At 41.6% G+C, this 17,249-nt stretch overlaps 1 protein-coding gene across 1 annotated transcript in view; it reads left to right on the forward strand.

The window, feature by feature from the left end:
* Window positions 1–11,551: 11,551 nt before the first annotated feature.
* Window positions 11,552–17,249, forward strand: part of LOC118763816 — a 61,357-nt gene continuing 55,659 nt past the window's right edge. The window contains exon 1 of the mRNA XM_036503634.1: window positions 11,552–11,949. The gene's annotated coding sequence lies outside the window, so the exon portion shown is untranslated. The remainder of the gene's footprint in view (window positions 11,950–17,249) is intronic.

The following is a 17,249-nucleotide window of genomic DNA, read 5'->3' on the forward strand; positions in this document are numbered from 1 at the left end:
TGTTGTGAGGTGTATTTGTGAAAAGATGGAAGGATGTGGCAAGGAAGTTGGGTATGAATGACCCTACTTAATCTCATCCATGGTAGAAAAGTACGGTGTAGCCGTTGGGCTTCATGGCTAAGGGAAAACTTGTAAATTTTTAAAATATAACATTAATCATCATATTTTTAAAACCACTTTAAAAAGAACTCATAAACGCACCTTTTGTTTGTAATGTCCTGTGTTGTCCCATCATAATAAAGAATCACCTCTTATGTAGATTTTATGAACAAGTGTCAAAAACTCAAAACATCGAATCCTGAGATTCCTGAGAGATGTTGACACTGAACGAACTGGGTGTTTTCACATCTTTTTACCATAAATGAGATTTTTTTCTCCATGGTAACTGCATTGTATTTGCTTTTAGCAGTTGAAATATGTGACAAAGTTGCTTCAACAAACCTTCGAACATTAGGCCTCACTGAGGCAATGACTAAACGACTGAGACCTTTGGAAATATGCTGTGTGTGAGAAGACCCAGTAGGACAAGTGAGGCCATCCCATGGCCTTTGCCAGGGATGTAGCCAGTCCACTTATGCATGCCTTTCCTTCTTTGGACACGCAAAGACCTGTTGAGACAAGTGAAGTCAAAATTGAATTCGAAATCGAACCTCATCCGACGACTGGCACCCATGCCAACCTCTTTTCATTGGACACTAAACTCTACTTGCGAAGACCTGTTGGGGCAAGTGAAATTGGAATCAAAATTGAACCAAATCCTATGACTGGCACCCAGCAGTTGCCAGTGCCACTGGACTGACTCCTGTGCAGGTGGCAAGTAAAGAAACACTGTTTTGACCCTGCGTTTGAGGAGACCTTATTGAGTCAAGTACATCAACATCAAAAATCAATGGAAATTATAGTTGTGATCCTTGTGCCAGTGGAACGTAAAAAGCACCAACCGATCGTGGCCATTGCCAGCCTTGCCTGGCATCTATATTGGTGGCACCTAAAAAGCACCCACTACACTCATGGAGTGGTTGGTGTTAGGAAGGGCATCCAGCTGTAGAAAACTATGCCAAATCAGATTGGAGCCTGGTGCTGCCTCCTGGCTTCCCAGACCCCAGTCGAACCGTCCAACCCATGCTAGCATGGAAAACGGATGTTAAACGATGATGATGATGATGATATATATATAGGTTATGAGAGGTAATGGTGTTAGTAAGACCCAAAGGTGTCAGGTAATGCTGAGTAAGTGCTCTGGATAGGCCATAGTTAAGCTCCAGGTTTGGTGATTGGTGATTATGCGAATAAGGAGTCCAAAATAAGTCATATATCAGTGTGTGCATATATAAAAAATTTTTTTTCAGAAGAGGTCAATGCTCAACCTGCAGAATTTGCCTGAAGGTGCTTAACTCTGCTTCTTACTTTTTTGTTACCTATTTAATTAAAGACATGCAAGCGTAATCCATGAGTCTCCCATTGTTATTATATCCATTTTCTTCTCCTATATAACCTAAACTCCGGTTCACCAACCGAACCACTTGCTACTGTACAATCTTTCAGAAAACTGTACCTACCCAGCTAATAGCAAGGAGAGTGACTTTATATTTAATTATCCCTTACAGGTATTAAACTCCTCTAACTTGATACCTATATATATATATATGTATATATATATATATATTTATTTATATTATATAGAGGGCATTACTATACATAAATGCCACACGCTAGGAGGGACTCTTAAAATATATATTTATATATCTTTATATATAAAGCTGAAGTTGTCTGTGTGTGGCAGGTTTGGTAGCCTTCAACTAACACTATCTCCTCCGGGACCCTGTGGTGCAAGTTGACCAAAATTGAGAGTATGATAGAAGAAAGCTTGCTCTTCATTCCGTAGAACAAAAAATTCAAATCAGACCATGTTAAGACCAAAAATTATTTACATCGCACCCACAAAGCACCCACTACACTCATGGAGTGGTTGGCATTAGGAAGGGCACCCAGCTGTAGAAACTCTACCAGATCAAGACTGAAGCCTGGTGCAGCCATCTGGTTCGCCAGCCCTCAGTCATACGTCCAACCCATGCTAGCATGGAAAGCGGACGTTAAACAATGATGATGATGATGATAACACCAAATGCACCAATTATTATTGATGTAAATGTGAATTCACAATCTGGATATAGAAGCTGGACGTTTTGAAGCAGTTGTCCATAGTTATCCTCTTTCTCTTTGATTTCAAAGGTACATTCATATCAGCAGGTCAACTGACCCCTATAAAGGCACATATCTTTTCTTGTCTGTCCCAAACAACAATATCTGTTTTCTTATGTTTACACTTGACAGATGTTTCCATGGAAATCATCCAGCAGTGTTCCTTGTGTTGATGTATTTAATAACAGGAGTATTCTCTAAATTTATTCTGGGATAGTCTTTTTTCTGAATGGCATTGTATATTGTTTTTGTAACAATGTCCTGTCACACAGGGCTAGTCATATGTATGATGTCTTCCACATAAATATGATATCTATTTCTTTACTACCCACAAGGGGCTAAACACAGAGAGGACAAATAAGGACAGACAAAGGGATTAAGACGATTACACCAACCCCAGTGCATAACTGGTACTTAATTTATCGACCCCGAAAGGATGAAAGGCAAAGTCGGCCTCGGTGGAATTTGAACTTGGAACGTAATGACAGACGAAATACGGCTACGCATTTCGCCCGGCATGCTAACATTTCTGCCAGCTCGCTGCCTTCCACAGAAATATGATATGATTTACATTTTTGGTGGCATCTTGGAACTCCAAGAGCTTTACTGACCCTTTTGCTTGCTTTGGATTTGAAGTGTAATGTGATGTAATGGACATGAGTCCAAGAGAGGCTGTGTTTCATGTCGATATTACTGTCTTCTTCAAGTCTTTAGGAAAAGACTTGAAGACTACCCATGCATAGTCTTTTTTTGGCATGCTGAGCATTTCACATCCAGGTATTCTTTGCCGTATGTTAGTCTGGCAATTGTATGGAAGGTCATCATGAAGTTAGTCTGGCAGTTGTATGGAAGGTCATCATGAAGAATGTGATTCCTGAGGAGCTCACAGCCAACATATAGGATATTGTTTTCTTCACTTTGCATTATGGATAAAGCTGGAACATCATCCCCTAATGTAGAGACTATATCAGTATGAAAGTCCTAAGGTGGGGGCTAAACCCTTTTTCTTTAGGTACTTGAAAAGGCCATAATGTCCATTTTCAAGTGAAGTAGCGACTACTTTTTAAAAAGTTTTCATTGAACAGTCAGATGTCAATGCAATTATTAATAAGAAAAGTTTAAATTAATGCCTGCAAGATTTCATAATTCTAGCATTACTCCTTCCTAGTCAGCCTATAAACTTTTCATCCCACACTCTTATTTATTTTTGCTGCTGTTGCTGTTGAGCGAAGCGGTCTTCGTCCCAGAGCTCGCAAGATCGCACCTCTATAGTGGGAGAAGTCCGAAACGTGGTCCTTTGCTATTCGTAAGACCTGCAGAAGAGGAAGCAGGTCAACCCCCGACACCGAGAACATCGCCGGATGGATGAATGTGCATCCAGGCTCAGCGGTTGCATAGGAAGTCGGGGACAAGAAACAGGAAGAAAGAGTGAGAGAAAGTTGGGGCGAAAGAGTACAACAGGGGTCGCCACCCCCCACTGCTGGAGTCTTGTGGAGCTTTTAGGTGTTTTTGCTCAATAAACACACACAACGCCTGGTCTGGGAATTGAAACTACGATCCTCCAACTGTGTGCTGTTGTTTAGGAAGTGCTGTCTAAAAGAGACTATACAACATTCGAAGATTGTCAGCACTGATCTCAATCCTCTTCCTCTTTCATCTCTTCTTAAGTATGACCTGTAGAGATTTCCAGTTGATGTCAGTATCTTGCAGGTTTTCACATCTATTGAGAGGATTTCGTCTTCAGACCAGTCAAATATTCCAAATGTTGGAAACAGCGCTTGTTGTAAGAGGAGAGTTCCAACAGACATATTTTTCTAAGTCTTGTATAATATTTTTGGATCACTCAATCTTTATTCAATATAACCTTCTTAACTGTAGGTATGTATATATGTAATGTATGTATGTATGTATGTCAGGTCACTTATGAGGCTCTCATAAGTGCTACTGGTAACATGGAATCCAGTACAAACTGTTGCATGGTCGAGTTGCCAGCGACTAAACCGGCACCCCACCAAGCTACCCTGGTGTGGAGGGTCGCTAAAAACCCAGCAGAATTAAAAACAAGAGCTGTTGAAAAGTCAGATGAACCTAGTGCAGGCTCAATGGTTATCTAGCAATAGCACGGGTACGCAGAAAATCCTGGATGGTGTCTGGTATGCTAGAAGACCACTGGGAGTGAGGCACCCCTCAGCTTCTGTTGAAAAATGTCTCTTGGAGAAGGTCACTCTGATATAGAACATAACATGCAGGGAATGGCATTGGTGATTTGGGGATCTTTGGTTTGTGCCAGAGATCATGGTGCTCCCACATCCTTGAGCCTGTGACTCATATTGACACCAGACATCTCGCTTTGGCTTGTCTCTGGATAATATCAATAGAGTGGAGAGGGTCTATGAGGTGTTGTACAAGTCTTATTGGATCTAAAACTCTGCACAGGCATTACTGACTTCTGCTCAATATGTGATGCTTTTTTTTCTTTCCCTATATATATATTTATTTTCTGTTGTGTCTGGGGATAGTCATTTTCTTTTTGTGCCTTATAATGTAACACACTCACCGGTAAAATTTCCATGTTTTTCTTATTTTTATTGTCCTAAAATTTTCGTTGCGTCTTGCAACCTTTTCAATAGTTTTGACTATTTTGGAAATTTTACTGGTGAGTGTGTTACATAATAAGGCACAAAAAGAAAATGACTCTCCCCAGACAATAGAATATGCTTCAACACACAAACTCATATAAAGAATCTTGCAAACCAAATCCAAAAACGAAATTTATTTATTTTATTTTCAGTATATATGTATCTTTATTTTTAATATATATTCATTTTATCTGGAAGTTCTGTGGCAAAGGGAAGGTTGCGAAACATACAGACCTGATGGGTTGGAAGCATGTAGTGAGCGACCTGCATGTAGGCAGCCCATCCTAGATATAAAGTCATCTCCTTGTCACCCAAGGCAGCAATAGGATTTGGTTGCTGCATGGGTGTCTGAGCAGCTCCATTTGGAGAGGGCACTGCTCATCTGGAGGTTGGGGAGGTTCTAGAAAAGGTGAACCAAAAATTGCTTGTCTTTCTATATATGGTCAGTTTAGCATGACTGATGGATGTCCACCCTGCGCTTGAAAAACAAAGAGACTTTTTTTTTTTTACAAAATCTGAATGGAACTTGAACATTTCATGTTGGAATGTCCACACTCTGTTGGATAACAACAGTGATTGTAGGTCTCAAAGATGCACTTGTTGCTCATGAGCTGAACCCCTATAACATTGATATAGCTGCACTTTCAGAGACTCGCAGAGAAGGTGATGGTCAGCTTGAGGAAGTAGGAGTGGATACATCCTTTTTTTGGGGAGGCTGAAGGAGGAGTGCAGAGAGGCTGGTGTTGGCTTTGCAGTTTGATCTGAAATCCTTAAGAAGTTAGGGGAGCTTCCTGTGCTTATAAATGAACGTCTAATGACTCTACAATTGCACCTGAAAGGTGGGCGGTTTGCTTCTCTAATAAGTGCCTATGCACCTACTTTGACTAGTTGCAATGAAGATAAAACTTTATTTACATTTGACAGATATTTGTCCTCATCTTATTTGTTGTTAACACAAAGCTTCGGCTGGTATACCCTCCAGCCTTCATCAGATGTCTTGGGGAAATTTCGAACCTGGGTTCTCATTCCTAAGGTATTTTTTCGATGTTGTTATTATTATTATTATTCAGGTGGTTAAGAGCACGGGCTATTAACCCCAAGATTCCGAGTTCGATCCGAATCGTGGCCGATGCCAGCGCTGCCTCGACTGGCTTCCGTGTCGGTGGCACGTAATAAGCACCATCCGAATCGTGGCCGAAGCCAGTGCCGCCTCAACTGGCTTCCGTGCAGGTGGCACGTAAAAAGCACCCACTACACTCACCGAGTGGTTGGCGTTAGGAAGGGCATCCAGCTGTAGAAACATTGCCAGATAAGACCGGAGCCTGGTGCAGCCTCCTGGCTTCCCAGATCCCCGGTCGAACCGTCCAGCCCATGCTAGCATGGAGAACGGACGTTAAACTATGATAATGATGATGATGGTGATGATGATGATTCCAGGCAGTGACCTAAATAATAATAATAACATTGAAAAAATACCTTAGGAATGAGAACCCAAGTTCAAAATTTCCCTAAGTCACCTGAAGAAGGCTGGAGGGAATATCAGCTGAAACATTGTGTTAACAACAAACAAGGTGAGGACAAATATCCATCAAATGTAAATAATGTTAATAATGTACATAATTCCTCATCTCTTAAATGAAGATAAAACTATTTTTTATACCCAGCTGAGAGCCATACTTAGGAAAATTCCCAATTCTGATAAAGTCATTCTATTGGGGGATTTCAATGCCAGGGTTGGAACAGATTGGCAAATATGGAACTCTCTAGGATGTTTTGGTGTAGGGAAAATGAATAGCAATGGTCTCATGCTACTGGAGCTTTACGAAGAACGTGGACTTTACATCGCAAGCACTCATTTTATGCACAAAGGGGATCACACAACAACGTGGATGCATCCAAGGTCTAAAGTTTGGCACTTGCTGGATTATGTCATCGTCCGCTAGCACGACACTTAGGACATTGCAAATGTCAAGTCCTTTCATGGATCAGAATGCTGGACAGACCACAGTCTGGTGCGAGCAAAGATATATGATGCTGTGTTGAGGAAAGAGCTTCAGTATGGGAAGAGCACAGTATGAGGAAAGAGCATAGTATGGGAAGATTTTCGAGACCAGGTTCTTCAAGGTGCTGCTGTTGCTGTTGAGCGAACGGTCTTCTGTAGTGGGAGAAGTCTGAAACGTGGTCCTTTGCTATTCGTAAGACCCGCAGAAGAGAAAGCAGGTCAACACCCGACACCGAGAGCATTGAAGGATGGATGAATGCACATCCAGGCTCAGCGGTTGCGTAGGAAGTCAGGGACAAGAAACAGGAAGAAAGAGTGAGAGAAAGTTGGGGTGAAAGAGTACAACAGGGGTTGCCACCACCCTCTGCCAGAGCCTCATGGAACTTTTAGGTGTTTCGCTCAATAAAAACACACAATGCCCGGTCTGGGAATCGAATCAAGGTGCTGCTTAAACACTGGGATATGCTACTGCCAGACACACAGACTGGTTTGATGAAAATGATGCTAAGGTTCAGCAACTATTGGTTGTAAAGCACCATGCCCACAATGTATTGCTGTACAGAGGACTTTCAGCTGTGCAGCAAAATCTAGCACTTGCCCATTATAGCAGCGTAAAATCACTACTGCAGCGATCTCTCAGGAAGATGCAGAACACTTGGTGGGAGGATCTTGCTTGTGATGTTCAGGAAGAAACTTTACCATCTTATGAAGCAAGTTTATGGGCCTAAGAGCTCTGCATCAGCTTTTTTGCTTTTGAAGGAGTCTTCTACTCTGTTTACTAAATCAACAGAAATCACAGGTCGCTGGATTGAACAATTCCCTGAACTTATGAACCATGAGTCAGTTGTGGATGAAACAGTGATTGATACTATGCACCAAAGACCCATCATTGGCCCCTTAAATTCCATGCCCTCAATAGATGAGGTAATGACAGCAATAAGTAAATTGAATCTTAGTAGGGCACCTGGAAGGGATGGAATTTGGCTGAGGTCTTGTGATTTGGTGTGATTACATCATACAGTCCCTTCATGAACTTATTAGTGTTGTCTGGAGGGATGGTGCAATGCCTAAGGACTGGAAGGATGTAATTATTCTCCCTCTCTATAAAGGAAAAGGAGCCAGAACAATGTGAGGTAACTACAGAGGTATTGCTCTATTATCAGTTGCTGGCAAGGTTCTGGCAAATATTCTTCTTACCTGGCTGAATGGATGTCTCATAAATGATGTCCTGTCTGAATCTCAGTGTGGCTTCCGATCTGGTAGAGGGACAATGGATATGATTTTCACAGCAAGACAGATGCAGGAGAAGTGCTATGAGCAGAATATGGATCTTGTCCAGACATTCATTGATTTAATCAAGGCCTTTGATACTGTGAATAGGGCCTTGCTATGGAAAATACTTGGCAAACTTGGATGTCCAGATCACTTTGTCTCTATGATTAAATAATTTCATGAAGGTCAATGTTGGTAGTGGCATGGCAGGACCCATTCCTGAAGAGAATGGTGTAAAGCAGGGTGACATCCTTGGCCCAGCTCTCTTTTCTTTGTACTTTGCTGTTGCTTTTACTTATGCTTTGGCTAAGGTTAGTTCTCTGGGAATATATGTTAGGTATCGATCTGCTGGCTGCTCTTTAATCTGCACCGATTTACTGCCAATTCAAAAGTTTTCCAGTCTCTTATTCGTGACTTCCTTTACGCAGATGACTGTGACTTAGTCACTCGTACAGTGGATAACATGCAAGTACTTATGAATCGTATTTCTGCTTCTTGCAAGACATTTAGACTCAGCATTAGCCTAGACAAGACTGTTGTAATGTTCCAGCCTGCACCAGGAAATCCATATGTGGAACCAGCTATCTTGGTTGAAAGAACAATACTGAAAGTGGTAGACAAGTTTGTCTACCCGGGCAGCACACTCAGCTGTTCTTGTTCCCTGGATGATGAAATATTTTTTAGGCTGCAAGAGAGCAACTGATACCCTCCAGTCTCTTCAGCTTCATTTCTGGCACCAGCATTGTATCACAAGGCAAACAAAAATTGCTGTGTACCATGCATGTGTACTGGCATTGCTCCTTTACTCCATGTGAGGCATGGACTCTTTACAAATGTCATGTAAAGGTCCTTGAATGTTTTCATCAGAGATGTCTGAGACACATGCTGAATGTTGGCTGGACCGTAAGTACTCCAGACACACAGGTCCTGAAGAAAGCTATCCTGAGGCGATTGTGCACAAGCACCGGTTATGTTGGACTGGACACCTTATTAGAATGAAGGATAGCAGGATCCCTAAACTGATGTTATATGGGGAACTGTGTCAAGTCCTTGTTAAAGGCCTGTGATATGCCAGAGACTGATTAGGACTAGGTGAGCAATGCCACAGATGGAGGAAGCAGGTTAAGGAAGGGGTTGACACCTTTGAGAGAACATTTATTCTTCATGAAGAACTTAAGTGTGCTGCTCGAAAGCAGACAGCAGGTGTAGTGAATAGGGAAAGCTTGGTTTGCAATGTTTGCAGTGGTGTATGCTTGTCAAGAGCAGGGCTCATCAGCCACCAATGAAGCTGCAAATGCAAGTGGAGGTGCAATGGCCCAATGGCTAGAGCAGCAGACACGCGGTCGGAGGATCGTGGTTTCGATTCCCAGACCGGGCATCGTGTGTGTTTATTGAGTGAAAACACCCAAAGCTCCACGAAGCTCCGGCAGGGGGTGGTGACGACCCCTGTTGTACTCTTTCGCTCCAACTTTCTCTCACTTTTTCTTCCTGTTTCTTGTCCCCGACTTCCTACGCAACCGCTGAGCCTGGATGCGCATTCATCCATCCGTCGATGCTCTCGGTATCGGGGGGTTGACCTGCTTTCTCTTCTGCGGGTCTTACAAATAGCAAAGGGCCATGTTTCGGACTTCTCCCATCTTGCGAGCTCTGGGACGAAGACCATTCGCTCAACAGCAGCGGCAAAATATAAGTCAGTCCTAGAGCGCACAATGTTCCTAAAGGTCAGCAATGGTCTTCCTCAGTCACAAGTGGATGGCCATCATCATCATCATGCATGTATGTATGTATGTATTTATGTATGTATGTAGGTATGTATGTATGTATGTATGTAGGTATGTATGTATGTATGTATGTAGGTATGTATGTATGTATGTATGTATGTATGTACGTATGTACGTATGTATGTATGTATGTATGTACGTACGTACATACGTACGTATGTATGTACGTACGTACGCATGTATGTATGTATGTATCTGTGTGTGTGCATGTGCATGCATGTATGTATGTATGTATGTATGCATGTATGTATGTATGTATGTATGTATTATGTATGTATGTATGTATGTATTATGTATGTATGTAGGTATGTATGTATGTATGTATGTAGGTATGTATGTATGTATGTATGTATGTATGTACGTATGTACGTATGTATGTATGTATGTATGTACGTACGTACATACGTACGTATGTATGTACGTACGTACGCATGTATGTATGTATGTATGTATCTGTGTGTGTGCATGTGCATGCATGTATGTATGTATGTATATATGCATGTATGTATGTGTGTGTGCATGTGCATGTATGTGTGTGTTCATGTGTATGCATGTATGTATATTTGAATCTCTTGATATCGCTCGATTGTTATTAACGAATGTCACTCATTTCATATATTCTGCAAATACATATTCTGGCTATGGGGGTAATATTACCTTGATTGCAAACTAGTAAGGGTCGGTGATAGGAAGGACACCATGCCATGGAAAAATCTGCTTCAATAAACTTCATTCGACCCATGCAGCATGAAGAAGTAGATGTTATAAGTCTAATATTGATGATGATGATGATGATGAGTATGATGATGATGATGATGGTAGTGATGATGATATGTATGTGTTATCTAAGAAATGTTTAGATAACAAAGTACTGATATAGATGCTAAAGAAATAGTTTTTATCTTAAATGGCAGCTAATTCTCACTCTGGTTTTATTAGATAAAGCTGACAGCAAGTCTTTTCATAGTTGTGAAATTCTTAAGTTTCTACACAAGCATCTAACATTGACCCACTAAAATGTAATAGATTCCACAATCTCCATAATAAAACTTTTGAAAAAATTAGGTCTGAAGGCAGTAGTATAAATTAAAAAAAAAATTTGCTCTTTACTTGAAAGATGGAAAGAAATATACAATCAAAATTTTCTAGGACAGGAAAGACCCTAAGTAAAAGGAATTTTATGATTTTGTTTTCAATCTTAATGACACATTGGAAAAGATAACATTAAAGGATGATGATGATGATGATGATGATGATGATGGTGGTGGTGGTGATGGTGGTGGTGATGATGATGATGATGATGATGATGATGAAGATGAAGAAGAAGAATTATTGAAAATATTGAAATTATTATTGAAAATCATGTTCTCTAATTATTTTTTCTCCCTAATTCCAGAAATTCTATTGATTGCCTGTTGCTGCTTTGAATTATTTTACTTTCACCGTTTCTTACTGAGGTAAAAAAAAAAAAAGGAAAAGCAAAAGAGAAATGAAAGCTTATAGTTAATACTGAAATGCTGTAATGTTTAGCTTTCGAAGGAAAGAAGGTGAAGTTGTACGAAGCTTCAAACAAACTGATGGATCAGTGATAAGATTTATTAAAATCGATGTCTGACATCAGCAGTCGGAAGAGGTAGTATGAAATAATAAGTTAGTTGCAGCTTCTCTTCAGCGGATGATAGATAGTGCGGGTTCTGAGTTTAGTATGTGTTGACATGTAAGAACTGTAGCTGAGTTGGAGTGCGAGGGAAGCAACAAGAAGCCACAGTAGCAGCAGTTTTTAAGCGAGTCTTAAGTGTGATGATGGCGTACCAGTAAATATTTAGCGACGGTTTGTAAACGGGACTGAACTCACTTAAACGCGAAATACATTTACGAAACTGACATTTCGTCCGAGTAATTCTAGCAACCAAAATATGCGATCTTGATACGAATGATTTCGATTACATATTCTCATTTAGTACAGTTTTCAGCTCATGGGGTACGTTTCTTTTAACATATTCTGTCAATGAAGAAAAAAATCCCCAAGAATGGGGTATCTATATAAAATAAGGTATGTATAACGAAATCTGTAACGCTGTGTTTTAACGATTTTTCATAATTTTAATGAAGTTTTCAGCTGATGTACTTTTACTCTCATTTGTCAAATTTCTGTGTGCGACTGCTGTATGGAACAGAGACAATGTGAGCCAACATTTGTCATATAATTACGGACGATTGTGTTTGAAGAGCGAGAGTGGGTGGGGCAAGCCATGTGATTCAACATAAGTCTTTTTTTAACCAGTTTAAGATTATCTTTCGGATAATCTACTAATTTGCCATCGCGTTATAACATAAGAAAGCAACAGCTGGGTAATAGTCTCCATGTCATTCCACCTTAAAGCACCTCATGGAGTGTGGTTCGGTTTCACCACTGATTTCTTTCATTCTCTCTCTCTCTATGGTTTTGTTTGATCTTTGGAGTGAACAAGCGTATCAATTGTTTTCTTCTTTATATGTCAATTTGCAATAAATTATACAAAGGAAAATAAACAAGCTATTAAGACATAAAGAAAATAAATTAGCCATTAAGACATTCTACTTTCAGTAGAAACCGTTCTCAGCACAGTCATTATACTTAATTATACACCGTTATCTTTAATTCCTCATTTAATAAACACTGGTTTTGAATAATTTCTTTCCAAAATAAGATTCCATTATGTCTGTGGTTAGCAGACATCAGATTTACTATTTCAAGAAAGGTATGTTAGTGCTGTCAGGGGCGGAGGAGGAACGTTGCAAAAGTTCCCTACTGTAAGCTAATTTAAATATTTCTGAGTTTGCATCCGTCCTTCTTTTAACAAGGTTCCGTCCCTGACGCATGATGCCAACGACTTCCTTAAAAATGTTACCTGCTATATTTCATGTTATTGCAGAGTCTTGCAACCACAAGGTAAATCAGTGCAATCCTGTATGATCCGATGCTAGTTGTCTGTTTTAAATTATTCATTTCATCCAAAGAGCTGCCCTATTTAATTCTTATGATAATGGTAATTGTGATTTGACTAATCATTTCAATCATAGCAATGTATGTCATTTTTTTCAGATTCCAAGTTATAGTACATAATATTTAGTGAAAATTCCATTATCCCGCACAAATTCTCATTCTGTTTGATAATTTGAAAATTCGATACCTGCAAAAGCATTTAGCATTTATATTACCTTAAGACATTATTAACCACGGGTTATAGGAAACACACACACACACACACGCATATCTTTTATCTTTGCTTCAGTCACTAGACTGCGGCCATGCTGGGGCACCGACTTGAATTTTAGTTGAACGAATCGACCCGGTAATTGTTTAATAAATCGTCCTACTTACCCTACTGGTCTATTTGCCTAACTGCTAGGTCACTGGGGCATAAACACAAGCGTTTGTGGGGGACAAACGTAGGCGCGTGCACCCCCCCCCCCACAAACACGGACACACACACGATGGGCTTCCTGCAGTTTCCGTTTGCCAAATCGACTCAAGGCCTTAATGTGGTTGGAAATCAAACTTCTGCACACAGTCATGCCTGAGCCTATGTGTGTGTGTGTGTATAAATATATTTATATATCTTTTGTTCTTTTACTTGTTTCAGCCATTTTGACTGTGGCCATGCTGGAGCATCGCCTTTAGTCGAGTAAATCGACCCCAGGACTTATTCTTTTTAAGCCTAGCTGAACCGTTAAGTTATGGGACGTAAACACACCAGCATCGGTTGTCAAACGATGTTGTGAGGGGACACACACAAACACACACACATATATATATGACGGGCTTCTTTCAGTTTCCGTCTACCAAATCCACTCACAAAGCTTTGGTTGGCCCAAGGCTATATAAAAAGACCAAAGTATCATGCAGTGGGACTGAACCCGGAGCCATGTGGTTGGTTAGCAAGCTACTTATATATATATATATATATAAAGCACCCATTACACTCTCAGAGTGGTTGGCATTAAGGAGGGCATCACTCCACTCTCACCACCTCCATCCACTACAAACACACAGACTCACACTTCTACCTCAACTTCTCCTTCTCCCACCCTAAACACACCAAGCTTTCCATCCCCTATTCCCAATTCCTCCATCTATGCAGGCTTTGACCATGACTTTGAGACTCAGTTTCAACTCATACCTTGCCACTTCATCCTACATGGATTTCCCCTCACCACTATCCACACTGCCCTTGCCAGAGTATGTTCTGTGGACCGTGCATCTGCTCTCTCCCCCTGAACCCGCCCCACCATCTCCTGCTTCCCGTTTTCCCTCACCTACCACCCCACCACTCTACCTCTCCAACGCACCATTCTCTGGGCCTTCTGGCGACTCCAGTCTGAACCCTCCACTTCGCACATCTTCCCTAACCGACCCCTCACCTCCTTCAAACAAGCCCATAACCTATGAGACCTCTTGGTCCACAGCTTCTTCCCCAACCCTACCTCCCAACCTGGCTTGTTCCCCTGCTCCTGCCCACACTGCCACACTTGCTCTTACCTCTCCAAAACCACCTTCCTCACCGGCACCCATCATTGACCCTATCACATCACCGACTCCTTCACCTGCACTTCTACCAATGTCATCTACTGCATCTCCCGCTCTATCTGCCCTTCTCTATACATCGGAAAATGGGACACCACTTAGCTGACCGGTTCGCGGAACACCTCAGAGACATCCAACTTGGCAATGACACCTCAGCCTTACGCCATTTCCACTCTACCGGTCACTCTTTGCAACACCTGTCCGTGTTTGGATTACCTCAGCCTCATGCCATTTCCACTCTACCGGTCACTCTTTGCAACACCTGTCCGTGTTTGGATTACCTCACCCTCATGCCATTTCCACTCTACCGGTCACTCTTTGCAACACCTGTCCGTGTTTGGATTACCTCAGCCTCATGCCATTTCCACTCTACCGGTCACTCTTTGCAACACCTGTCTGTGTTTGGATTGTCTTTGCACAGGGGCCATCTGGACTCCCATTTGCACTGTGAACAGGGATTAATCTTCTCTCTTCACTCACAGAGTGAGCTTTGAATGTCTATTTATCTATTTGTCTGTCTATCTCTCTATAGGAGCTCACCAAGTATTGGTTGTCAGTTCCTTGTTTATCATAGTTATCCAGGCCATAACAAAGGAATTTAAGACTGGTTGCCATTGGAAGCTCCTCTATGCCAATGACTGCTAGAGTTCAGGAAGACATTTCAGGTGGGGAAGGAAGCACTGGGATCTAAGGGCATTAGAGTTAATTTAGCAAAGACCAAAGCACTAGTAAGCAGGAAAGCTGACCTCTTTAGGGAAATGCCCCTGTTCAATATATAGAAAAAGTGTAGGTAGAAATTCTATATGGTTTGCTCAGTGAAAGCTATGGACCTATAAGAGGTGTATAGAATCTCAGTGGGGTCCTTAGGGGTAGTAGACAGTGTTCATTGACTAGATGACCAAATTAGCTGTGGAGGAGATTGCACTGAAAGGGTAGTTGCTAGAATAAGTACTAGCTGGATAAAGTTCAGCGAGCTATTACCTTTGTTGGTAACAAAGGGCCTCACCTTCAGAGTGAAAAAACAGATTGTATGATGCTTGTGTATAGACAGCTATGCTACATGACAGTAAAACGTGGGCTGTGACTGCTGAGGACATGCAAAGGCTTGAAAGAAATGAAGCTAGTATGCTTCACTGGGTGAGCAATGTCATTGTGCATGTATGATGAAGTGTAAATGTTTTGAAAAGCATCAGTTGTATTGTGCAAGAGAGAAAACTGCACCGGTATGGTCATGTAATGCATATGGACGAGGGCAGCTGTGTAAAGAAGTGCTGCTTGGTAAATGTGGGGGGAAAAATTGTTGAAGAGGACAAAGTAGTGAGAAATGATCTTGAGATCATTTCTCAACATCTAAAGATGTTGAGGCTCACAGAGAAGATGACAAAGGAGCAAGACAAGTGGCAATTTTCTCTGCTTGAGAAGGCCCCCCCTCAGCTAATCAAGGGTATAAAGAGATGTCCTTGGATCCCACAACCCATCTTCCTAACACTTTACCCTTTCCTCTGCTCTTGCTCACCACTGCTCTATTCCTCTTCATTCTTTATGTATACAGTATGTCCTTGTTGAATCTCTTCCTCACTACATACCACTCTGATACCCCCTCCCTTTATCTGTGTCCAGTCATTATATTCTCTCCCTCCCCCCAGTTCCCACTCTGCTTTTGCAATCTTGTAAACTCATCTAACCACCCACACCATATAGAATTTCTACCTACAGTCCCCAGTTTACTTCACAATATATATTTCTTTACTACCCACAAGGGGACAAACAAGGACAGACAAACGGATTAAGTTGATTACATCAACCCCAGTGCGTAATTGGTACTTAATTTATCGACCCCGAAAGGATGAAAGGCAAAGTCGACCTTGGCAGAATTTGAACTCAGAACGTAACGACAGACGAAATACGGCTACGCATTTCGCCCGGCATGCTAACATTTCTGCCAGCTTGCTGCCTTTTCACTTCACAATATATACTTCCTTGTAACTTGAGTGTACTGCCCCCACCATCGCATCTTCACCATCTTTTCTCTCCGCTTGAGATAGCCATGTTTTTCCTCTAATGCATGACACCTTTTTCTTTCCCTCAATATCATTACCCTCACCAATTGAGGGGTCTTGTCCTGCATGTGACTCGATGACATCACTGCTGTTGGTGACATGTAAAAAGCAGCCAGGACACTCTGTAAAGTGGTTGATGTTAGGACAGGGTATCATCATCATCATCATCGTTTAACGTCTGTTTTCCATGCTAGCATGGGTTGGACAGTTCGACCGGGATCTGGGAAGCCATGGAGGCTGCACCAGGCTCCAGTCTGATCTGGCAGTGTTTCTACAGCTGGATGCCCCTCCTAATGCCAACCACTCCGTGAGTGTAGTGGGTACTTTTTACGTGCCACCAGCACGAGTATCACAACTACAATTTCTATTTGATTTTTATTTTGATGTTGATGTACTTGACTCAATAGGTCTCCTCAAGCACAGCAGGTCACCCTATGATCCAAGGTAAGCACAGCAGGTCGTCCTGCAAGCCATGGACTCATTTCATTTGTTGGGTCTTTGCAGTCATGAACTCATTTCGTTTGTCGGGTCTTACACACATACACATAACAATTGCTTCTTGTAGGGCTCTATGGAGGGGTTGCCTGAGGTCTCTATCCTTATAACCTTCTTAAGGATAATTTTGTTTTTCATCCTGCAGTTTGTCCCCAAATCTCTCTCCTTTGTGGAGTTGCTGGATTTAATCACCAACGACTCTGTGATAGCTTGTACAGGATTACCTTTTAG

This window comes from Octopus sinensis, linkage group LG6 (genome assembly GCF_006345805.1).
Source record: "Octopus sinensis linkage group LG6, ASM634580v1, whole genome shotgun sequence".
Classification (NCBI taxonomy): domain Eukaryota; kingdom Metazoa; phylum Mollusca; class Cephalopoda; order Octopoda; family Octopodidae; genus Octopus; species Octopus sinensis.